At 35.0% G+C, this 26,378-nt stretch overlaps 1 protein-coding gene and 1 long non-coding RNA gene across 4 annotated transcripts in view; one reads left to right on the forward strand and one right to left on the reverse strand.

The window, feature by feature from the left end:
• LOC100863068 (fibroblast growth factor receptor homolog 1) overlaps nt 1–26,378 on the forward strand; it is an 82,247-nt gene that overhangs the window by 23,318 nt on the left and 32,551 nt on the right. The window contains exon 1 of one of the 3 annotated variants that reach the window (XM_012489925.3): nt 9,881–10,359. The exons of the other annotated variants lie outside the window; for them this stretch is intronic. The gene's annotated coding sequence lies outside the window, so the exon portion shown is untranslated. Of the gene's footprint in view, nt 1–9,880; nt 10,360–26,378 lie in introns of those variants that run through there. 3 annotated transcript variants of the gene reach the window in all.
• The window catches only part of LOC147658460 (uncharacterized), a 64,343-nt gene that overhangs the window by 14,805 nt on the left and 23,160 nt on the right, over nt 1–26,378 (reverse strand). The window lies entirely within an intron of this gene.

The raw sequence follows: 26,378 nt of genomic DNA on the forward strand, positions 1-26,378 counted from the left end.
GAATTACTTTTTTACATTATTCGCAGATTTTAAAGGAAAATATTTACATATGTCAAAGAATTAGTTTCATTGCCGATATTTTTCATCACTGCCTTGATGTTTGGATGTTCCAATTATCGGCAATATTTTATTACAAATTCTATATATGATAGTTTGAATAAAACAGATCTTTGAATCGTGTCAAGGAGCCATCAGCTCAATTATAGTGTAACAAAATATTCGATCCCTTGTTGTTGTTGTTGTTGTATCGATCGAATCGGCGTGTCTAATCGTGTTAAGCTCTTAAACGAAAGTGAAGAGCACGTTTCAGAAGATAATGTCACGCTTTAATATCTAGAACACCCTCGGCCGAACCATCGATTGGTACTATAAATCGTTTGATTTGCATAGAATCGACAGACGTATCGGTCGCACGAATTACGAGGAACGAAACACGGGATCGAGGGGTGGAATATTAAGCAGACGTGTTCACGACACAGTTCTGTCATTTGTCGTGCGTCTTGTGATCCTAAGATGGAAGAATGCTCCTTCTTTTTTTCTTCTTTTCTTACATTTGATCGATCGTTTTGTGTTTTGATCGATGATCAACGTTGGTGAAACATTATTTATAATTAGAAAAAAATATATATGTATATATATAACAAGACTATAAAATATCATAGTGATAAATTGTTGAGAAAAGATTAAAAGACTTTGTTTCAAAAGCCTTTATATGTAACGACTTTGTGTTTTGTGACAATGGGATATATTGTATAATTGGAAAGGAAAAAATAACAAGGTAATTATTAATTGACAAAAAAATCTCATTTTAAAATCACGTATATTATGATCAATATTAGGATAATGCATGATTAGAGAAAAAAAAGAAAACGTGTAACTTTAATTGGAGAAATTTAAATCAAACATAATTTTATCCAATCTAATTTAAAAATTAGCATGATAGAACAAAATTACTTAAGTCATTCTAAACTATCACTAAAATTTCTCTAAAAATCCCCTATAATATTTACATTAGGGTTAAATCAGCGTGTATTATTTCCACTTCTCTCTCCCTTTTTCAAGATTTATAGAGAGTTTAACAAAGTTGATACGACTTGGCTCTCTTGTTATTCGCCATAAGATCCTTGTATCGGCCAATCAAGCCTAGGGCCATGGCGATATTTCGCTGGTTTCCTGGTGGGTTCCTCGTGCGACAATGTCGGGACGTCAACTCCCTGTAACGAACGCTTATTTATCCGGGCCGCGATCTGGCGGACCACCGCGTCGAAAACTGGTTTCTCGATGAATGAACGAAGAAGATATATGCCATCGTGCACCGGTTTCGTGATTTCCATCGCGAAAATCATCCTGGCTTGCCCCTTTTCGTGGGTTAACCCCCTCGTCACGCCTCGAGAGATTGTCTTCCAAGAAATGGGACGAGAGTTATGAATGGGGGAGGGTTTGGCTGATGTTGAATAATGATTTATTTAACGATTGAATATTTTCATTAAGGATTATTATTATTATTATTGTTGCGAAGAATTATGTGTTTTAACGAGCAAAAAGGTATTCAGAGATATATCATATTGTGTTGTTATTGTTGTTAATTATATCTTTGCTTCACGTGCTTGATTATAGTCCGTTTCACACAAATACGGCGATACTTTGAAAGTTTCAGAGGATACATCTCATCAGTTTGGTTTATTATTGTAATTATAAACAATATATTCTGTTGTTCACATTTTTCTATATTTCGTTGAATTCACATCTTCTAAGAATTTCATTACAATTAGATCTTGAAATGTGATCGTGAAAAATATATATAAAAAAAATTGACATCAAATTATCGTAGTTTTAAGTTTTTGGTGACACGCTGATTTTCGCGAAACGAACAGGTTCCCAAATATTTTCTCACGTAACAACAGCTGTGTGTAGTGGTTGAATCGCCGTTTGTTCATTGTGCCGACCAAACAAGCGCGTATTGTCGCGTCGGGCTGCGACCGTGAATTGTGTCATTGTGGGACGCGCTTACGTCGGGCCTCGTGTCGCATGTGGGCTCATTCTAATGTAAAAGCCTGATTTTACGGTTCATTGTCGCGTGATGAGAAACGGGCCACTCTAAGCCGCGCCGATTGAGCAGAGGAGGCCGACCCGCAACGCTGGATTCGATTCTTTCGTGTAAAAATATTGACTGGTTCGTGAAAATTATAGCTAAAAATTTGTGCAACATTGTATTATGTAATTTATATATAACGTTGACGCGAAAGTTTTATTACTTTGTATTTTGTAAAGTAACACAAGCACAATTATGTGTTACAAACAAACAAAATGAATTTCTTAAGTCTTCTGACAGATATTTAATTTTTTTTAAAAAATTCATTCAAAATGTAATCAATCAGAAAACAATTTGAAATCCTATATCAATATTGGAAAATTTAATTTCTTCTGTAACAATATTCAAGAAGAAAAAATTCATTTATATTTCAATTTATCCTTCGATTAACATATTCATCTGCCAAAACACTAGGGATTCTATTCTACAATATTGAAAGACTCGTCTTTCAAGAATGAGAAAATCTAAAAACGATTCATCCTTTCAAACTCAATGCAACATTGCTGAAATCTTTCAATCAAAATTCTTTCCTCCTTCAATTTCAAGTACTTTCTATTTAGCCATTCACAAAGATTGTATGTATTCCAAACCAATACTCACTTTGAAACCAATGCGGAAAATCTCGAAAAGCCAACCTCCTACAATAAGAACGTTCAGCAGCAAGAACAAAAGCCCATTACAAGAACAGGAATCGTTCGCGAAATTGCACATGGTGTTAAATCATAGGCGTGCGTGAAGCAGTGTCTCGAGGACAGGCGAGCGTGAAACCGGCCGTTTGACAGCGTTAGAAACATCGCCACGACAAATGATCCCTAGAAACTAGCGGCTGTCTAGCACACCAGGGCTACCAACCTTCCTTCGCTTCCTCCGCTTGTAAACGGCTTGTCGTCCGCTGACAACAATATTTGTCTCTGCAGACCTGATCGAACAGATTTACACACACGGAGGCATACGGTGCCCATTTATGCATACCAAGAATCTATGAATCTTTTATGGATGAACGATCGATATTGGAATCGTTGTCCATTAGAAACATTGTCTTTAAACGTACAATCGAGTGAGTAAATAATGTTGGTGTATTTATGGAATAAGAATATTGAAATTAAAACAAATATAATTGAAATGAATAAATAATGCAGAGAGAGTGTTAATGTATTTATGAGTTACAGTTTTTGGAAAGGCTAAAACACAATACAGAAATATTGGTTGAAGCTTATTTGCATTTTCAATAAATAATATAAAATACAAAATGTTGATATATTTATAGCATATATAGTAGTTCTGATGGATAAAAAAAAATGATATTCAAAAATATAATTTAAGATTATGTTTTAAGGTGAATTGAGATAAAATTGTTTCATTATTTCTGTTTTATTTCATTTAAAGTCCTTACAATATTAATGAACAAGCTTTGATTGTACAACTGCTCAATTGTATATCAATTTGTGTGTTAGAATTAGTCCTAAAAATATTCCAAAAATATATTAGCACCCTATATAACTAGATCAGATCCTGTATAACCTGTATAACCTGTATAACTTGTTACTTGATCTTGCATAAAGAATGAAGACTTGTATGAAGACATTTGCGATTGACTATAGTACATTATATATATATTTTTGAAAATTATAAAATCAAAAACAAACAATCTGTCAACATTCTTTCTTTCAACAGATTTGATAATATTAAAATTTGAAACATTCTATCCTCAAGAAGCAATTATGACGGTTGAAATATTGGATCTAAGAACATATAAACGTCTAAAAAGTTGGAAAATGAAATGATTCTAGATGCAAATAGAATATTGCTTCCTTTCGCGATGCATTATAAAATATTTTAATTTTATCGTTCTTAAATTTATGGAAATTAGCGTCATAGTATGTGTATGACGTTGGTTGAAGGATATGACGAGTACGTGACGCACAATGGCGAATGAATTACTCTACCAGGAAGTATTTCGCGTACCTTTAAAGGAAACTTCGAGATAATCGCTTACAACATTGCTAAATCAGGTATAGATCCTTTTAAGTATTGCTTCGAATAAATGGTGAGATATTAATAAAATAATTTCAAGGAATATTCATAATTTGAATATTTTCACAGCTAATAATTTATTTATTAATCTAAATTGCAAATTTATATACACAGTTATAAAATTACTTAATTAAAACATGACTTAAATTAAGACGTGTATAAATAATATTTCAATTTAATAAAAGTTAATAATAATTGATTAAATATATAAGCTGCAATAAATGATAATGAACAAAAAATCTGAATGATTCTAAATACAAAAAATAAAAATATTCAAAAGCAATGTATAAAACACATAATAAATTGTAATTATAAGTTCAAAAATTACTTCTATATATTTGTATTGCATTATAGTTACTATTAAACAGACTTATAATGCAACTTCAAATAAATATCAAGGAGAAAAAAAAATGTACATTTTTTTATGTGTATTTAAATATTCCACAAATGCATAAACGTTCGTAATTCGCTTGCAAGAATCATCCTGTATAGGAGAATACTGCCGAGACGATAGTAGCGGAACAGATAGGGGTTTCATCTCGAATAGCGATAATACTCGGTCGAGTGAAAGCTTGACCATGTCTCGCTTCCATTGTGGTGAGAATTTTTGTCTCCCGCCGGTGGTCCTTTAGGAACGAAACGTTACGGTTGATTAGCATAAAACGCCCACCGTACACTCCCCGATATACCTCTTATCGTAGCCCAGTTCGCGAAGTCACGGCCCGATTAAGCTAAATTCTTTCGACGATCGACCAACCACGTCGATTATCTCGAGGAAAAACGTGAGCGCGGGTTTGTTTTACGAGATACCGTTTGCGTACAGAGGAAAGTGGGTGTTCCGAGAGGAGACACGAGAAATATCGTCAGGGAAAATGGCTAGTTATAGATGGAGGTGTACACTCTTGTTCAAAAGTATTAGGATTATCGTTTTTGAAATATATATATTCAATATTTTTTGCTCAATATTCGTTTCTCAATTTTCATTCATATGTAAATATTTCAATAATTTTATCAATAAAGAGAAGAATAATATTAATATTGTTTGTGATACTATTGTATTGTTAATTGCTAAAGCATTTATGATTAATATTGTTTATAAACACTAGAGATATAAAGTGGTAATGTTATAGTATATTGAATTTTGATTAATTTTATTTTTTACTCGATCAATAAATATATCTTGTGATTTATAAATCGATGATACATATTTTTTATTGTCTATTATAATTAATTATCTTGAGAAGTTGCTTGTAAAATTAATATAGCTTTTATAAAATGAATTAAAATATGAATAAAATGTTGCAAGATGTCGATTAAGTATGCATTATACAAGAATTTCTTGTCATTTACAAGATGTAAAAAACTAAAAGTTGGACAAATGACTTCTTCGCGAGATTTAATGAATATCCTGAAGGTATGATGATTAATAATGATGATTGGACATGGAATAAATTTCACATAGAATCACAACTCGCGACAACGTGATTATCATACTTTTTATGAAATTAAATCATTTCTCGAAATATTAAGTATGAAAGATATTGAAATATTACACAAAACAATAAAATACTATTACATTTAATATTATTCTCTTTTTAAACTGTAAATTAACATGAAAATTATTACACAATACGTCTTTACGACTTTTTATCACTTTGTCACTAAATTCTCGAAATTTTAAACTTAGGATTAAAAAGAAAAAAATTAAAACCATATAATATATATCCACAAAACTCACGATTCCCATGAAAAAATCAAATCTAATAATATTCTTCTTAACGACCCATCACATAACCTCTCTCTGCAACATGGACGCGAGATACTTCACCTTACTCGATACCACTGAGAATATAAAAAAAAAAAAACCAAGAAAAATAAAAGGAAAAGGAACAAAAACAAGTCCAAAATACTTCTCATGATCACGTCTTCTCCGATTAATTCCGATTCCCGGCGTGAAACAAGAAAAGTACATCGATCGTTTATCAGCCGGAGGAGGCTAAGAGCCGACTAATCGATGGCGAATCACCGTTCCACGCATGCGCGGCGTATCTCAACGACGAGTTACGGGAGAGAAGCTTCCAACGAGTAATTCGAGATAAAAGTCTAGTGGTACGAGAGATGCACGAGGAATAGCTGGCATCTGTTGTGCATTATTCTAGAGAGGAAAGGTTCGTTAGAAGACTTCCTCCGCGACAGGAGGGCCGGTGGTGTCGCCGATCATTTTTCCAGTAATGGAGACCCCTTCGGTACCTCTTTTCGATCGTTTCTTCGAATTCTTGCGAATGTAACGGGGCTTCAACTTTTTACGAGAAGATTGGAAATGATTTGTAGCGATTTTGTATCGCTGTTTCAAATCGCTTTCGAGCGTGGTGATCGGATTTGCATAACAATACAAATTTAAATTTCTCGAAGCATTGTTTCAACAATGAGAAGAGAATGTTCATTGTATCGATTGTTTATACTAAATTCTACTTGCTGTTTATCATTAGCAAGATAATTATTATAGATAGATTCGCATGTTTTTAATTAGTAGAATTTCAAAAATTCGGAGAAAATTCAGAATTCCTTATTCAATACTTTGTAATTCAATTTTTTGAATAAAAAATATACAGAAGAAAGTAACTCGAGATGTTTAATCCAATTTTTAATTAAACTTAAATTATTTATAAATTCAATTTTTCTTTCTAGAATTCTAGAATTTTCAATGATCCCTCGTATTAACATATAAAACAACGATTACGGTTACGAATAATTTTGAAAAGACACATTATGTCGAATCACCCACTCGTAAAACTCGAAATCAAGGAAGATCCCACCCCCCCAAAAGAAACCATTCCGCGAACGAGGAGTCAATTTTCAGAAATTATATAGCCGTCGTATAGAATCCCCGCTCAATTGATTCTCGAACGGAACCCTGCGAGCAGCATTTTCAACGAGACTTCAATGAAACCCGGGTGGCGGCTCCCTTATCGCCTGCTGATCTCGTAAAGGGCCATTGTTGAATGCGTTCACGTAAGTCAGAAAATGTGTACATGCACGTTTCGTGTCGGGCATATAGCCGACAGCCGCCTCCTTCGTGGCGAGTTTCTCGTGTTTGCCGTGTTACCGGTGGCCAGAATGCACCGCGACGGAAGTACGTCGTTGATTTGCCGCAACGCCGGAAACGGCGCACGTGCGTCGTCGTTTTTGTAATTCATTCAACCGCGTTCCGGGAACCACCGCGTTCGGGGATGCTGTACACTTTTCAACAAACGACAATGAAAACGGCCCAAAAATTGTCATCGGTGCACCGTTAAGAAAGCTGGAAAGGAAATTGGTTTTCGTGAGGTTGTGTAAGGGAAACGGAAATATATGTTATACTTGTTTTATCGAAATGGATTGGAAGAATGATTGGATTTAACAGTTGGAAACATAAATTTGGAAGGATCATAATTATAATTTCTATTGGCTGGATAATTTTGTTTGTAAATTAACATTTTATGAAGGAAATTGTAAGAAAGTTCTTATATTTGATTTTAAACAATTTATCAATCACTACTGAACAATGATCATGAAAAAAAAAAAAAAAAAAAAAGAAAAATCATTCCAAAAATCAAAATGCAGACTTGCAGCAAGAAGATTGAAAGAAAGATCCACTTTTGACGATTTATTAAAAAAAATTATATGATGTAAGCTTTGCAGACGTAGATTTTAATACGATACTTTCTTAACAAAACAACAATAAATGGCCAAATTGTGTATTTTGTTAAAGTTGTCATCAACTCAATTAGCTATTAATTAAAACATATGAAAAATATATTGGCTAGTATGTTTTGTCTAATATTAAATTTTCTTGAAGCCGTTACAAATGCCTTCTCCTCAAGGTCTTGTCAATTGAGCAAGAAAAGGCGTACAAAGAGGTTCTTGGTAAACCAATAATTGCGTGGTAAAAAGAATAAAAGGTCATTCACCGATTCGTTGCATTGTTCAGCTAGGTCAAGAGGAACGCCAACGCCGTTCAATGGCGACTAGGAATTGACAGTTCGCACCTTTCGCAAGCCGACAATAAAAGTGGTCGTTCGACTCGGTGTAATCGCGCCTTGCAAACATGGCAAAGAGGCTGCTACACTGGCGTGCGTGTAACACACGTTACAAAACGAATCGCACTCGTGTTTCCATTTATGTCGATATTCCTCGACTGTAATGACTTTGGTCGTGAATGTTTGGTGAAGATAGTGATTGGAGAACTGTGTGCACCGGAAAAGGTAATTGTTACGAGCTGTAATGGGCATCTTTCAAATGAAAAATTGGATGAAACGGGTTGAGGATTATTTGATTATTTTTTAAAAAAGTAAGAAATCCATAAAATTTGCATAAGTATAGATATTGAAATTATTTGATTATTGCTTTATTATTATTAGTAATAAACGAAACGAAAATTTTCTATCTCTCTTCTATTTACTTTTTTCCTTTTTGCAAATACATTAAAATAAAAGTGATTAAATTATGGCACGTATTGTTAAATTAATTTGACAAAGAATAATAATGTATAATAGAAAGTTGCGTGCGATAAAATAGAATTCGACTTTTGAAAAATTAAAAAATCATATCACGTTCAAACTTTCTTTTAATGATAAACGTGGAACGCGTGTTATAAATACTTTCTCTATTTCGAAGTTTTGTTAACGTCGGGTATAGTTTTACTTATCGATCGTTGATTTTTCAACTTCCGTGGCTGGATGGTTTTACAAATCACTAGATTTAATTGATTGACTTATTTCAATATGAATGGATGTAATTATACTCGTGACGAAAAGTTAGAAACTGGTTCCAAACGAACGGTATAAATCTCCCACTGGTTGACTCGAATTAACCGGATCTCGATCGTGTGTAACTGAATGTGACATAACCAAATAACCAAATAACATATGTTAACGCCTAGGCAATGACAGTCGCATTATGGATTATAGAATCGATGAGAGAGCATCACAGACAAAAGATATCTTTGCGTTCGTCTTTCTGATCGTATTATATTATAATCGTATGATCGAATAATAATCTGTAGCCTAGATTTACATAAAGCAGGATTATTCTTGAATTTATTTTGTTCGCATCTCTTCTTTATAATATTAATAATCGAAATAAATTTTCTTCCGTTCTGAAAACTTCAGTGATAAATATGAAGACACGTACGTATGAATACATAAATATATTGATAACAAGGGAAGCATTTACTGCGTGTAAAATGGTCAATTCATAAATTTACTTGACATTCATTGCAGCGAGACATTGTTTTTTCTTCGCGCTATTCGATGACACTGCAATCGTGGTCCAAGAACGCATCTGCGCGTTCCGGTAACAACGATTAATAACGTTTTTCGCGCAAACGTAAAGTAATTCAATCCCCTACATCGAGCATTTAATAAACCTAATACACGATAACCTGTCCAACGTCAATAAATAACCGTAAGCCAAAATCTCTAATCTGCTAAATTAAATCTAAAATAACAGATCTGTCATCCACGAATATCAATATCCACCCTCGCAAATCTCTCAAAAGTCGATCACCCAGCACGCGAACGATCGAACTGATCTCCAAAAGCCGTGAACATTGTGATCTATCCCCACCCTTGACCACTCACCCTCACGAAACGCACGTGAGCCGAACCGCGTGTAGGACCGATCAATGGATGGCCAATCAGCGACGGCGGCGCGCGAGCGTAGAGACGCGCATGCGCGGCGGCAGGTACGACACGCGGCGGGCCACTGGCTGTCAGACGAAAACGTGCCGCCGGCAAATAAACATCGCATGCGTCGGTGTTGTGCGTTTCTCCTCGTTCTTGTCGCGACTTCCTCGATACGACGGGGAACGACGAGACCCCGACCACGGGGTCAAGAGACCGTGTCGCGTTCTGTCTGTCTCGCGCCGCTTCTTGTAATTCTATCTTCGTCCCACTTGCACGATTCGCCCGTCAATGGGCACGCGGATCCGTGCATCTGCCCGATTGCTCGTACGAGCGACGTCTGCCCAGGAAACTGTCCATTACGGGGATCGGAGAACGCGTCTGGTGTGTGCGCGCCGCGTGACGGACTGAATCGTGAAAACGATACTCTTGGTGTATGTGTGTACGCTATTTCGTTGGATTCGAAATGTTTTGTTTTGGACATTGGTGGTTTTCTGGATGAGAGATTGAATCGAAGTGTTGAAAATCAAAGCAGCGAGAAACATTTATCATTGGTGAATATAGCTTCTGGTAAGTACGAAGATATTTTTTTTTAGAACTTGTTTGGAATCGCTTGCAACATTATGAATATAATATATAATATTAAATTATATTTGAAATTATATTTGATAAAGAAATTTTTATAAATCAGAAATAATTATAGTTGCGTACGTAGAAGATTTATTTTTATTATAAAATTGTATATTTTAATTTTGTTTAATATTTTGATAATAAAACTAATATTGTTGAAATAATAGATAACATCTCAGCTTTTGTGAACCTAAGTCAAACCACTTTACTCATTTCGTAGAATATTATAAGCACAATAATTTATTAATAAAATCGTGAAATTTTTTCAAAATTTCTATCTTGAAATAATAAAGATAATAATTTTATATCGTGATTAAATATTTTTATATTAAATTATCGCAAAATTGTCAAGTAAATTTCCACACCTCAAAAAAAATTGGTTGTATTATAACAAATTACCTCGTATTTACTCTATAAGAGTAACCGTATCGATAGTACAACCATAAAGTAAACCTACTGCATAACTTGTGTACCGGCTGACAGACACTCTAATCGCTTCTCACAGTTAGTGACGTTGAAATTTGCAAGTACAAGGCGATACTATACAAATATAAAACGCGTACAACATTCGATTCAACACCGATCAAAGTTACAGTTAGGCTGAAAACGCCGGTGGAAAATGTGACTTAATTTAACGGCACTCCCAGCTTTTTCCCAGACCACTTGATACTTTCTTATCGGATAACTGGTCGCAAGAAGCGAGCAATATGCCCGCTTAATAAAACACTCTGTACCGAGACAAGAATATCCAGACGTTGGAGAGAATTTTGCCATAAGACATATTGCGTCAAGTAAATCATCGGCTTACTGTCAATTAAACATGAATACCAGAGTTTCGACTCGATTATATAATTTTTCTTTTTTATTTCGCAAGAAATCGATTCATAAATCAAATCGAACTAGCACACAGTATTTCTCTTTTTCTGGAAGATTTTATTCGCGCCCCCTGCAGGCTTCGTTCGAGAATCAAGGAAAAATGACGACCAATGATAAGGTTTTTTTTAACATTTAAAGTTACCAAACTCGTACTACAAATATGGATTTCCAGAATTTTTGTTCCTTTTTTTTTTTTTATCACGCGTATTAGTAATTACTTATTAATTTCTCTTTTTAAAAATAAGAAAAATTCTATTATTTAAAAAATTATAGCTACGAGAAACAATTTAGTTTAAAAATACGTTCGGTTGCTCGATTAACTTTTTTACCAAATCCTTTCTTTTTCTGAAAAAAAAAAAAAAAAAAAGTACTCGAAACTCGGTTGGCACAAGAGAAAAGTTTTTGCGCGAGTTTCTTCATCTCTTCTCTGTTTGTTAATGAGGTCAACAAGAATATAAATTTTCGTCGGTTAACGAAGTGATTTGTATTTTTTCCATCGAGAGGACATAAGGCGCGCTCTGTTCTCTGGAGGAAAAAATGTTTCTAGTGCTCCCGTTGAGCAGATGTTTCGGTTGACAGGATTGAAAGAGAGAGAGGAAGGGGGGGGGGGCCAGGTCACAAAGGCACTTCCCTGAAATGCGGGGCGCCGCATCGCGTAACACGAATTTTCGCCCCCAGAGTCGATCGCGCAAAAAGATCTTCGTTTCCGCACTCAGACGATCTCGAAGAACCGTGCTCTTCTTCAAGTATTCCATTCCATAGAACGTTTCAGAGAAAAGAGATTGTGAATTGGAAAAATTGGTCGAAAATCATTACTTAAGACTTGGATTGTTAATTGTTTGAAAATAAAGAATAAAAGAAATGTTTGGATAAGAAATTTCGAAAATTGTTGAATTTTATAAGATAATTTAAATCGTTAAAAATGTTTAATATCGATTTAATAAAAATGATTTAATAAGTTTAACTTTTTGAAAAACAAACACGAGACGGTTTATATAAAAATTCTTGGACTAGGCTAATAACGCTATCAAATGTTATGAAACAGCTCTAACGAAAAAGTACCTGCATCCGTGAAGAGACTTTCGTTTCTGATAAAAATTCGAAAGATAAAACACGCTTGAGTAAACCAAAGGTGGAAAATTTGATAAAAATGTTTCGTTCCGTTATCATTGGCCCGAGGGTAAAGTTTGACACTTCATTGATTGGCCATCAAGTTTTCATCTTCGCAGTACATAAGAAAAATAAATAGTTAAAATCGTTATCTTTGAATACATAGTAGAATTATCTCAAACGTGACCAAAAATACATAAGGAAAGATCAAGAATGTTTCTTGAAGAAAATTTATCAAATATATTTTGTCACATCACGATCTTGCCCCACCACAATTAAACCGGAAAATATTTGCGATAATTTTTGATTAACGCGCCCGGCACGTGCATAATCTATAAAAACTTGTCACTTGAATTTCATCGAATAACCACACGACAAACATACAAACGTACAATTACCATAAATCAATCCGGTGAATGGTTAACAGACGTTCATTACATAACCTCACTTAAATCATAATCGAATGACAAACCTCTCTTCGATCATCGCCAATTCAACTTAAGTGCATATTATACATACAAGAGCCGTCGATTATCGGTGAAAAAGAGGAAAATCATGGCCGATCCGAGAGAGAGAGAGAGAGAGAGGCGTCAGCAGCAACTTGTGAAACGTTTGCTTTCCGCTTAATTCGCCGGTGAATTCACCACGCGAACGCGCATTGACGATCGTGGGCACAGAATGAATATTCTACTATCACGCGCCGCACTTCCCTGTTCCACCGTACCCATCGCGCCCTCTTGTGGACGCGGCGCACGTTCCATCAGCCTTTTGTTATTCACGCGGCTCGAGCGTCCCTTTTTAGCTACCCAACCCAACTAAACTATCATCGATACGTTCTTCTTTTTCGTTCCCTTCTTCTTCTGCCGCGTATATATCGGAATAAGATATATGGAAGGACGAGATTTTCCACGCCTTCAATTTCACTCTCGTTATTTGTTCTCAGATTTATGGATATATCATACTTTGGCCATTTTATTTAGAAATCGACATTTTCCTCACTTTCGTATCATTTTTTACATTATCGCTAGATCTATTTTTAGCGTTTTAGGGATATTATTTCTAGGGATTTTAGGTTAGTAAAAATTGGAAGATTGTTTAGAATTATTTAGTTATGAATCGTAAAGATTTTTATCACTTTTATTTTATTTATTTATTTATAAGTCTTTGAATTGATTGAATTATTAAAATTTTAGAATTTGATTAATTAGAATAATTGGATGGTTAAAGTTTCGATCGTCACCTAAAGAAGTAGTAAAGCCGAAGAAAATAGTAGACATCTTGTTAAAATTTATGATATACCAGGAATTTGTTACATGTTTTATAGATGAAATCGTAGAAAAAGAATACACGAAAAATCTGTATTCAACCGAGCATAGAATCGTAATAAATGAAACTTCCAAAAATTTCCTTTCTTCTACCAAAACCTAACCTATTATTCCGCACACGATTGTTTCTGATAGAATCGAGTGTCGTTTCTCTGGAAAAGGGAACCTCTTTATAGTTCCCATAAAAACAAGACACGCGCAACTCTTCTTACAACTCTCTCGCGCCTGAAAATATTTCAATGTCGACATACCATTCCGCGTATAAGCTCGACTAGAAGTTATAGAATCCTGAATGAAGAAAAAAAAAGGAGGGGGGATAAAAACAAGATAGAAGACTCTCCACACCGCTATCCACCATTCTTCACCAGTGAATCCAAGTCACCGTTCGAAGAAATTTCAAACTGTCAATCCCTGGGGAGAATCGAACCGCAACGAGGGATCAAATCGCTCGATCAAATCATTCTTACGTAACGAATGGCTTGCTGTCGCAAAAGGCATTAAAACGATCGATTCGTGCCTATTCGGTCTCGATAGACTCGCCATGTTCGGTCGACGATCGCCATGTTCGGCGGTTCTCGTGATCCATCGTGAGCGACGACGGAGAGACCACGTGATGCGCATAGCGATACGTTTTGGGAACGTGCTGCGCCTCGCGAGCTTCGGCCGCGAGATGGTGGGGGGGACATCGAGGCGGAGGAGTGGGGGTACGCGCACGTCCATGGAATATTTTAATCGCGAACGAACGTTTCGGATTGCAGTCGTGCACCGCGCGCGAGAGACGGTTTGCGCGTTAATGTCAGCCTATTTTGTCGCCGATGATGCCGTTTTCTAGAGAAACATCGGGGATCCGTGCGAGGAATAATAACAATTGAGATGAAATCTGTATGAACGGTCCGTCCCATTGCATGGCGCTAGAATATGTAATGGTCTCCCTTCTTCTTGATCGATGTTCTGGCTCTCGTTTATTGATTTCAGTCGGTGATACTGTTAGCTGGGAAATACTGTTGTATTTATCGATTCGATTATTATGACCAATGTTTTACCTACATATTTACGCATTTACGTAAATTATCATCTAGATTTATTTAGAATCAAGATTGCAGTGATGTAAAGAGAAATAAGATTTTAAGAGACAAGTTTATCTTGTAATATATATAATAATACCAAGTGATCTTCGTAAACATTACAATGTATCATGGATTTTATTAAGTTAATTTTTCAATGTTGGGCACTTCAAATTTATCCTAGAAATATCCTAGAAATTCTGAAAAAAAAAAAAAACAAGACACCACGTACCACCGTGTTCCTTCTACATTCGTTCCTACAAAATGATATTTTTATTTCACGTTCGACTTATTTTTTCACAAGAAAGAATAACAGAGTCACCTTGTACAATAGAATGCCCACACATAAGAGCGAATAAGAAGTGGTTTTTACCACTTGGTGAGGAACGTTAAGCTGGCATACGCTGACTTCATTCTGCCGGTCATAATTCATTACACCATTTTGGCCGTGTATATTACACACCGGGACGCCTTGTTCCGAGTCGACTTCTCCCTAATTTAATGCCGGTATTTAGTCTACGGTCGAGAGCACGCGTCGGACAAAACTGAGCCGAAAATCAAGAGTGGACGTGGAATAACTGAATCGTGTCATTTATTCGGATATAAGACACACTCTATAATCATGAGAATTTTTTTTTCGAACGAAAAACATTTGTCAAAATTCTATGGGATATACGTTTCTCGAAGAATTACTTTAAATCTAATTTTCTCAACTTTAAAAATTTCCAAAACTTTTGAAAGATACTCTTTTCATTCTGTAACCGATTATTAAAAAGAAGATTATTAAATAAATCGTGTACATAAGAGAGATTATTAAAGAGCTACCAGATGACTCGTGGAAGGCCAGAAAGAACGAATTTCACGAATCTATCGTGAGACACGATAAACAGAATCCATCAGTTAATTCTCTCCATCACTCTCTTCTGTCTTCAATCACTAACATTTTTCGTTTTTGATCTAATACCAATCCTCCATATTTATAATTATTGTCACTGAAAGACGTATTCAAGCTAGATATTCAAAGATTCAGATTCAAAAAGGATTTAAATTGTTTGATCCTTGCAAGTTCAAACATATCTTTATCTCTTTTCTCGTAGCATAGCACCTTTCGTCGCACGATTTATTTGAACAATATGATAAATAATAGAAATGATGGACGACTATACGTTCAACATTCTTAGAAAATTTCGTGTTGAAACGCCGCGCGGAAATTCTTACGAATGTTTCGTGAAAGGCTTCCTTCCAAAAGGTTATTCGCCCTCTTTGTATTCACATCGGTGCGTGCCAGCTCAAATATTGATCGAGAGAGAACGCGTTCAAGCTTCTGAACTTGTCGAAATCCAATTCTTTCACTTGGAGGCAATGGAAAATATTGTCTAAGAGGATGCATTCTGTCGTCGAGTGCAGGATAAATAAGGGAACGAGTTACTGTAAACACGGCGATGGAGGTCATTCGTATTTTAACATCAAAATACGTATTAACCAGTTTATTTAAAAAAAGAAAATGATTTAATATTCAACGAGACTAGAATCTTAACTATCTTAATATATTAAATTATAACATATGCACACATGTACGCATGCAAAGTTGCTTTGAGAGGATAATTTTGTGGATAAAGTTGAGATTCAAGAGAAGGAAAGAAGTTTGATGATGAAGTGGAAGATTGAACAGAGTTTGTGATCGATCTTCAGGGATATTTATATTAAAATTACATATTTTGATTTATTGAGATGTATACATAAATTATTGAGGCGGATTGATAGATTGTGATGGAATTATGTAAATAAATCGTGACTTTTTTAATTGTTTTTTCAACTTTTAAATTCCCTTGCATATTTTTCTTGCCTTTTTCGTATCCCTTTTTTTCAACAAAACGTTCTAAACGTTGGTGTACCTTGTCTTTGGAAAGACGAAAACGTTCAGACCACCCATTTGGTCGCAACAAATCTTATGGGGTTAGAACGGATATCCCGGAGCGGTAAGCGGCTTACTGCAAAGATCGACAACCTTCCGGATATTTAGGATAACACTAACCTGCCACAATAACCTGTTCCCAGTATAATTTGTCGTTATAATCGGTGGTTTTGGAATATAAAACATTTCTCTAACAAAAGGATCACGTCCCAAGTAGATTCAGATCATTTTAAATCTGCAACCTTCTTTTAAATATTCCAAGTAAGCATTTCTTAAGAAGAAAATTTATACTACTCGAAAGAAATAAGAAGATAGAAGATGTACAAAATCAGATTCAAAATCGTATTAATTATTTCATTAAGGAAAGTCAAAAGTAACAAGTTAGAACTGTACCAACCCTGCCACTTAAAATGAATGAAAGGAAGAAAGGGAATACAAATCAGGCTATATAAAGAAATATATCCAAACTAATATTGTATAATTATAATATACACTACTATTAATACTATTATCGAAAATATGTCAGGATACGATATATCGCATACATGAAAAGAACATTCAAACAAATTTGTTGTCGAATCCATAAATCCATTATTTTTAAAAATTTCAAACGTGATCAACAATGACTTTAGAAACCATTAAGATTTTCCTGTTCGTTCCCTGTTTTGTTTTACTCGCTGCAAAATTTATCCGTTTGCGAATCAACTTTGAAAGATTCGGGCCAATAAGATATAGAGAATGCAGTTAATATTCAACAGGTATTCAGAGAATACCTTCTCTGCTGTAACGAAACATCGCCATCGTCCTCCACCGGTCAAACGGAGAGGGGGGAGAAGAAAAGAAATCGAGACACGTTGTCTACGTACACGTGAAAAGTTGCTCTGAAAAGGGCGACCGTTGAATCGTACGAAGTGCATTAAGTGCACAAAAGGTGCATACACAATCGAAAGAAAAGATTGGCCAGTGGCGTTGGCGTGAAATAGTGACGTCGATGGACGTTGTTGCGTGGGGCTCTGGCGGAGCACGTGCTTCCGGTTTACGGCTCACCCAGTTACACGGTTTATGGTGGAGGATTTATGGGCTGGGTTCACGGGAGCGTTGCCTTCCAGAAAACCAGGCTTCGCCGACCCCTTTCTCTCCTCCTCCTTTTTTTTTTTTTTTCATTTTCTCCAGTTTCTCGTTTTCTCCTCCTCCTCCTCCTCCTTTGATCTGGAGCCGACAGACACGCGATGGATATTTCGATCGACGACTCCACCCTCGACGAATCGGTTCGTAAATTATTGTTTAAAGGACAGCAGCTTTGGAATCGATACCGTTTCTTTACGACTTTTGCACCTTGTTCGGCTCCTACGGTTGTTTTTTTTTTTTTTTTTTTTTTTTTGGGATGATGATGTACAGTCCATACGTAGAACGAATATACAGAGGAAATGCAACGAATTTGAGAAAGTCTTACGAAATCCTCGATTTTATTATTTAAATGTAATGTATGAGAATTTGTAATATTGACGATGAGAGGTGGTAGAAAAATTAATTATCGTGTGATCGAGTTTTACAGGATCTATTTTTCATAATAAGGTGACGAATTTCTTGAATTTAGTAAAAAAAAATTATATTGAAAAAAAAAAAGTGACGAAACTAATTTTGACGATGAATAACATTTTGTAATCTATTAATATTGATTTTAAAATTAAAAGGAAATTTTTTTATCGTGAATAACACGATAATTACTTTTATTCCATCCTAGAGAATAAACGTTGTATGTGTTCGAACTTATCAATTTTTATTTATAATTTAAAAGGATTCAACAATTTTTTGACGCAAAAACATAGGGGTAAATCTTTACGAGGATGAAAGATCACGCCCCGAAGAATCGATAATCGAAGGTCTTGAATTTTTAACACTTTTTGAGCGGAGTGTATAATCAAAAATGTTTTACGATCTTGAAACTAATTTCTGGTGATAAATTATTCTAGGAAATAGTTTATGAATAGTTAATGAAATACATTTCCACGTTTATTTTTTAAATAAATATAGATTCGTATTAAATATTCGAAGAGTTTTTCTTGAATTTTCGTCCACTTTTAACGACTTACCAAAACAAATTCGTCTCTACCAAGTCGTAAAATCTAAAAATTTTCACCTTACCAACACGTGTCCCATAAACATAACCTAGACTAGGCGCCAAGATTTCCCCTAGCTTCCATTAATCCATTAAGAGCCAATGCATAAAAATTGTCTAAACGTAACGTTACGTGAGAAACAGACAGATACAATAATAAATATGTGTAAATAACGCGTTGTCTTATAACGAAAAATTTATTTTTTTCTATGCAACTGAACAAATAAACGTTTAATCTTTTAATCTTACAATTTTCCCTCAACATTTTTTAGGATTAATAACTGTACCTCGATTACGTTTTTTTTATTATTTTTATTATTTTAGAAAGAATAATAGCAAAACGATTATTTATTATTTAAATTTAATCAATCATCTCTTGAACGATTAAATTCTACACCACCAATTCAACATTCTCATGTTAGAATGTTCCACTTTTAATTTTTAAAAATTTAAATTTTAAATCAATTCCTTTAAAATTTTTAATATGGTTAGATTAGTGCATTGAATTTAAGCTTCAATTATAAAGTTTTTAAACTTTTAAAAAATTAAAATTTATTAATATTTCTGCACGAATAATATTTATATTTCAAGAATCAAACTCATTATATGCTGATAATTTAGTATCTTTCCATAATATATTTATAATAATTATTATTACAATTTCAACATTAACAGTTTATATTATTTTTGATTTATTTTTAAATAAATTTTCTAATTTATTTTCATTAAAAAATCACAACATTGAAATTATTTGAACATGTTGTTCCTATTTCATATTTCATTAATTAATTGTTTCCCCATCGTTAAAAATTGTATATTTAATCGATGAAATCATCAATCCATTTTTTCCCGTAAAATCAATTAATCGGTCATCGATGATATTGATCTTGTTTGTATCGATTTTAAAAATATAATTCACCAATATAAATTAACAACGAAAGTTCAACCATTCAAACCAACATTAAACCCCCGAAAAATCGATTGAAACACAGTACTTACTTCCCACTCGACCGAGCCACAATTAGCCACCAAAGCTTTTTACTACCTGCTCTCCAATTAACGAAACAATGAAGCTAATGCCGTTTCCTTGTAAAACGACCACCTCGTGATAACCGATGCGCCCGTGAATTCGAAAAATCAACGAGACGGAGGAGGGGCGAAGAGAGAGAAGAAGATGAAATCGCATTTTCTCCGCCCGTAAAATTGTCTTTCACGCGATTCAAGCACCCGTTTCTTTCGATTTACGCGCGGAGCCGTATTTTCTGGCCAAGGAGGGAAACGCTCTCCCCTCCTCTTCTCCCCACGAAAAGGCTCGAGGGGGAAGAAACGGACACAATTTCAAGACACAAGGCAACACGTTTCGAGGCTGGACAAATTGAATGAAATAGCTTGAACCTGTTTCCACGGAGGGGCCCGTGGGGACCACCCGTAATTATCGTGACGTAGGTCAGGATTTTGATGCCGTCCGGCAAGGTAGTAATTTGAAGGTCGACGCCGACACTCTTCCCTCGGCTGTTTTATTAGCCGGCCGTGGTTCGAATTAATTTTTGGAAACTGGTATTTTCGCGGCTACGGTGTTTCGAGCGAGATTTTTAAATTTGTTTGTGATAATTTTTTTCAGGGAACAAAAATTTGTTTTTCTTTCCACGTGGATTTGAATTTCGTCTAATTCATTTCGATGATGAGAGATCAACGGTGGTTCTGAAATGTGGATAATTTCAAGAGAGAGACAGATCGATGAAATAAATATTTGTTGATTAATTGCTTTTTTTTTTTTTTTTCATTCGAAGCGTTCGATTTTTTGGAATAACACGATTTAAGCCGAATTTCTCAGATACAAATGAACGAGATATTGCGAAGAATTATTGAAATGACAATATTTTTCGTGAAATATTAATATTAATATTCCGTGGAAATAACGGAACACGAGATTTCTCGAAACGAAATCGGATGAGAAACACGAAGAACGCGCGGTTAACTCGTGGAAAAACGTGTTCGACTGGCTACTTGTTTTCTGCACCGCCCCCGCCTGTGGAGAACATCCAACTCCAGCCGCGCGAACTCTGGCCATCGGCCAGAGACGCTCTCGAGAAACGTGTTCGACGAGGAACCGTTCTCGTTTGTGCCAAATTGAAATACGGCCCCGAAGTAAAACGACTTTGGTGACTTTGGTGCGCGTGCTCTCTGAATGGAAACAAGGTTTAACGCAACACGAGTACGATGTCGTAAATTTTTAATAACCGATGAACGAAGACGGTGTCGATCGGTCTTACATCATTTCTCCAACATGTAAATTGTTTTCTTCTTCTCTCTTTTTCAATTCCGTGAACAGCGTTATTAATTTTAATTTCATAAATGTTTCATAAATGGTTTAACAAATTCGTGGACAAGGATTCTCCCTCTATAATTAATCGATCGAACTTGACTGATTGTTTTGACAGCCAATTCCAAAGTTACATTACGTGTATCGATTATCATTAACAAAATCCTGTGATTCTTGGCGCGGACAGATTTATTTTTCGTCACTAACCAGATTCTTTCAGATTCCTTCCACGGGACAATGTTTTCCTTCGAGCGACCCAACGATGCACCAAAGATACATAGTTAGACCTAAGAAAACACAGTGGATCGAGAATTATGAATCCACAGGCGACGATTAATATTCCCTAGAATAGTCATCCAGAGATGGAGAGTTTAGAATCTGTTTGAATTTTTGGGGAAGGAGGAGTTTTCCAACAGGATAGTGTCACCTAGTGTTCAAAAGGAGGGATGTGCGTCTGATTTTTATTTCTTCACTTTTTTTTTTGTAAGAGAAGTTCGACTCGTGAGAATATCTCTGGTATGTTTTCTTTTGACGAGAAGGAAGGGTCGAGTTTCGGAATTTTTGCAGGTCTTCTTCAGGATATCTGGTCGCCAGATTGGGTTCAAACGTGAAAAAGAGAAAGTTTTATTCAAAGCTTTGAGGATTTAGTAAAATTTGTTTCGATCCAAATTGAAACATAATCGATATTTGATGACAAAATAATCGAACACAATTTTTAAACAATTAAATACTATAAATGTTTTACCTTTTTTTTTTACCAGCTATACTTTTTATACTTCCTCTTAAGTACCTTCAAGTCCATCCCTTGGAAATATAATAACCCAAAACAAACCCTTCCAGAGACCGGATTAAAAAAGATTCGTCTTAAGGGAGGCGAGGCCCGTTTAAGGGTGTCGCGAAGGGAAAAACGCAATAAAGAGTTCTTTATACTTCCTCTCGCGATAGGATAATATGACAGGGACCCGGAGTCACGGTCATCCCTCGAGGAATTCAAATTTACAGGCAGCCAGATCTCTAAGCGGACCACCCGAGGGGTTCTCTTAGCATAAATTTCGGGGATGGGCAGGTCCTCTCGCCCCCTCCCCCCTATCTTCTCTCCCCCTTCGAGAGATTTGTCGAAGGAAATCGGCTGATTTACGCATGCAACGACATCAAAGCCGACGCACCGTCGTCCCACGTTTAAATATATATTCCACCCTTGTGCAACAATTAATGGTGACGACGATAATAATTTATCGAAGAAAGGTGGTGGGAAGGGGAATATTCTGTGGCCCACAGGACAAATTGAATGCGTTCTGCCTATTCTTTGTATTATCGATTAAGGATTGATCGAAGTTTCTGGGGGATTCTGGTGATTTTTTCCTCAGGGATTTTTGAGTCTCGTCAAGCATGATTTCAGAAATTTTAACGTTTCGTGAATGTGAATCCGTTGTCAACGAAAGTCGTTTGACCTTTTAAAAAAGGTTTAAAAAGTTTTGAAAAAAAATGTATCGAGATTTTTAAGTCTTCGTATATCCAGGTTTTTAGATCTCCTAGCTGTAATTCTATCTTATTCTTCGCCGCGACCGCTATATTTTCGATTTTAGAACACGCGTGGGTGTCGAATCGCAAACGAGCCACAGCCCTCGCTACTTAATCATTTAAAAATTCTCAAAATGACACGGCAAAAGCGACAATGGCCACCTTGGTCGCCTTAATTACTGGCAGGAAAAAAAAAGAAAAAAATGATACAAATATCATGACGTACAAAAAAAAGTTTTGTTCTCTTTTGCGAAACTTTTGAATACATAGAGATTCCATCTTTTTTAAGATGGAATTATTTCTTTCTTCGATGCTATTAACTTTAATTCGACTCGAATTTCAAGAGTTGAAAAAAGATTGGCTCGTTTACAACCCATATCTCTTGTGACAATAGAGAAATGTATAAAAGAAGTAAAATTCGTTCTAACGAATTAGAATTAGGCTTAGATGTAAAAAAAAATTTCGATCTAAAAGCGTTTCCTTGTAAGATAATGCACACAAAGACTTTTGTAACCGACTGTATGATTCGAAACATCGTCATTCCCGATGCACACGATTCGAAAACGACGTCACACCGTGTTCTCATGAATGAGATGGCCACGGTGGTTTTAATCTTATCAGATAGCGGAGACGAGAGTGAGTGTGTACGCATACACGCGACAGGATCGAATAAATTATCTTATTTACCGGCCAGCTTTGGAGAGAATTGAACGCTCGATAAAGCGTGAACCGCATAAATAAGCGGTCGAAATATATATTTGGTTTCCGTGACGCCATTATCAACTTGTGTGACTCTCCCCCCCCTACGTGGGACCAGAATTTGAATTTTCGGCCCTCGACGGCGCACGAATTCTGTGTTTTTAATTTAGTCTCGCGTGCACGTGTTAATTTACGTATGTAAATTACGTGTGTATGTTAATGTCTTTTTTCAATATATTTTGCTTTCTTTCTTTCTTCCCTTGGACCGAATACATACATTTGAAAGAGAAGAGAAAGATTCATTATTCCGTTTCGAGATTGTGGGATCGAAGATGGTGGATACGTTGGTGTAATGAAAGTAATCGAGTGAGCGGAGAATATTGGAAAATTGGATTGCCTACGTGTTCCTCTTCCTATTTGGGATAATGGAGTAAGTCGATTGTTGGGCATTAAGCTTTCACAAAGTGGTTCAGAGTGGAGTGAAATGAAGTTTCTAGAGGATTAGATGTGAATAGACGGGATTTGTTTGGATTATTGTTTGAAGATCGTAAAATTTTGTTCTATTACGATTTTTAACTGGGAATAAAGATACAGATTTTTTCCTATTTCGTATTTATAATATGAGATCACGTTAAAGTGTTTCATTTTTAAACAAGTTAAAGTGATTGTGAGAATTAATATAATGTATTGTGAAAATAATAATGATATGTGAAATTTTATTACATATTATAAATCATCATGAAGTTTAAATTCAAAATTTATCCAAGTTATACATACATACATGTATATATAAAATCTTTAAAAATATTTCTGTAATAAAATTCTCTTCTAATTCTTTTTTATCTTCACATTTTTCCAAATCTATATATACATATATAAAAGTGTATTTTATATTTTAAAATTATTAAATTAATTTTAAAGTAAATTTTCTCACTATCTTATCTTGTAAATCATTAAAGAACGATAAAATTATCCATTTCACCATTTACAAAAATGTCTCCTTATCTATATTTCCAAATTGTGGAAAAATATCTTGTGCACCTGTCTCATAAATTCCAATATAAACCATCATCGAAACAATGGAACATAGAACTTTATTACACGGTTCGCGTCAGCGGATAGTCTACCCTCGCAATATAGTCCGCTCAAGTATAGTTCATCCAGCGCAATTTGCAACACGTAAGTGTAAATACTTGTTGCAGCGCTGGCAAACGTCGAGTAGACACTGAACGACGTTATGTGTCTTTTCGCCTAACGAGCATGCGCGAACGTGTAACGCGAGTAAATCTGCTTTCGGAATTTAACGCTCGGAAATGGTGGTTTATGCGTTTCCGGGCGTCGTTAATGCGATCTTTACGAACCCCTTGGATGACCGGTCTTTGTAATAAGTCTTGCAAACGAGGCGGATGATTTTTTTAGACCGAAGGCTACGCCTGAATTTTCAAATAATTTCCAATCAGCTTAGAATATTCTCCGACTGATTTATTTGAGTCGTTAAGAGCGCATAATGATGGAGCATGAGTTATTGTTCAACATGAAGTGAGGTTATGCGAATGACATAAACAGAGCTGGGGAAAATAGATAAATAGCAATAAGTGGTATGGAGGATTTTGCGAATGAAATTCTCTTCTAAATAGTATTTCGATTATATAAAGTATTATAAATATTGTTTGGAAATGAATTTTCAATTGAAATATAGAAAAAAAAAAAAATATTTCAGATAGTTTTTTAATTTTAACACTATTAAAATTAATTACATTGAATCCGAATGTATAAATAAAACTTAGTATTACAAATTATTTTTCTGTGAATTATAAAAAAATTGAGTATTTAATAAAATAGTTATGAAACAGTTGTTACGATTATATTTCGTAATTCTAGTTTATAAATTGTTAATAAATTATTATTGAAAATGAAATGAAGTTATATTATGTGTGTATATATATATATATATATAGAAATCATTTTCTTTTATTTTGTAAAGAAATATCGAATTATATTTAACTGTATAATATAAAATAATTATGAATCGTAATATCACGATTTATGTTGTCAAGTCGAGGTTATGTTGTTGATTTATGATTGAAAGTGAAATTGAATTATACACATGGCATGTAAATATAGAAATCGCGCGTTTATCTCGTAAAAGATTATTTTTATTGAAATAAAATAAAATTGAAATCAAATAGATTAATCGTATTTACTTAGATTATTTTTAAGAAATCAAGGACAGCCAGTTTTGCGTTTAATTTAATTCAAACTTATCGAAATTGAAAGAGAAAAAGAGGAATTCCTATCGCGAATTCTTAATACGCAATAATCAATTTCACGTAATCACGTTACATTGTTATCAATTTCTACTCTAATCGAATCAGATGATTTCATCAAATTAATCGAATCTAAAATTGAATATTTTCAATATGATGAGAATCCAAATTTCAAAATTTTGACTTTCGACAATTTCAATTAAAATTGTCAATTTCCAAAAATTTCCCCCAAAATTTAAATCTAAATTCAAACTTAGCAATTGAATTTCAAAATCCATCTACATTAAATCTCACAAATTCTTAATACAACCTCCTAATGCCCCATAATTAATTACCCCTATCTAACTACAAACAAACTAAACGCATCTAACAAAACACAACAAAAAAAAAAAAAAAAAGAAACACATCGCGAAATCCTTGGAAAACGATCGACAAAAGGGTTCGAGCGGCCTGGTTCTTTATAAATAGAGGTGTTTAAAAGTAACCATCGGACCGGTTTACAAGGGATCCCATAAAGTAACATCACGGAATCACGTCTCTTCTCCCTCTTTTTTTTTTTTTTTTTTTCCCCATTTCATTTTCGCCAAAGCGGCGCGCGTGTGGCGAATCGTCATAAATCCGATCGAAAACGGCGAGACGGTGTTGCGCTATCGGGTGCAAGAGGTGTGCTCCCGCCCCATAAAGTATAATAGACCTTGGTCTCGACTCGGCTAGAAAAGGAAACACATGGCCGCGTCGAG

This window comes from Apis florea, unplaced genomic scaffold, assembly GCF_048593485.1.
Source record: "Apis florea isolate Af1SG1 unplaced genomic scaffold, ASM4859348v1 contig_2272_pilon, whole genome shotgun sequence".
NCBI lineage: Eukaryota > Metazoa > Arthropoda > Insecta > Hymenoptera > Apidae > Apis > Apis florea.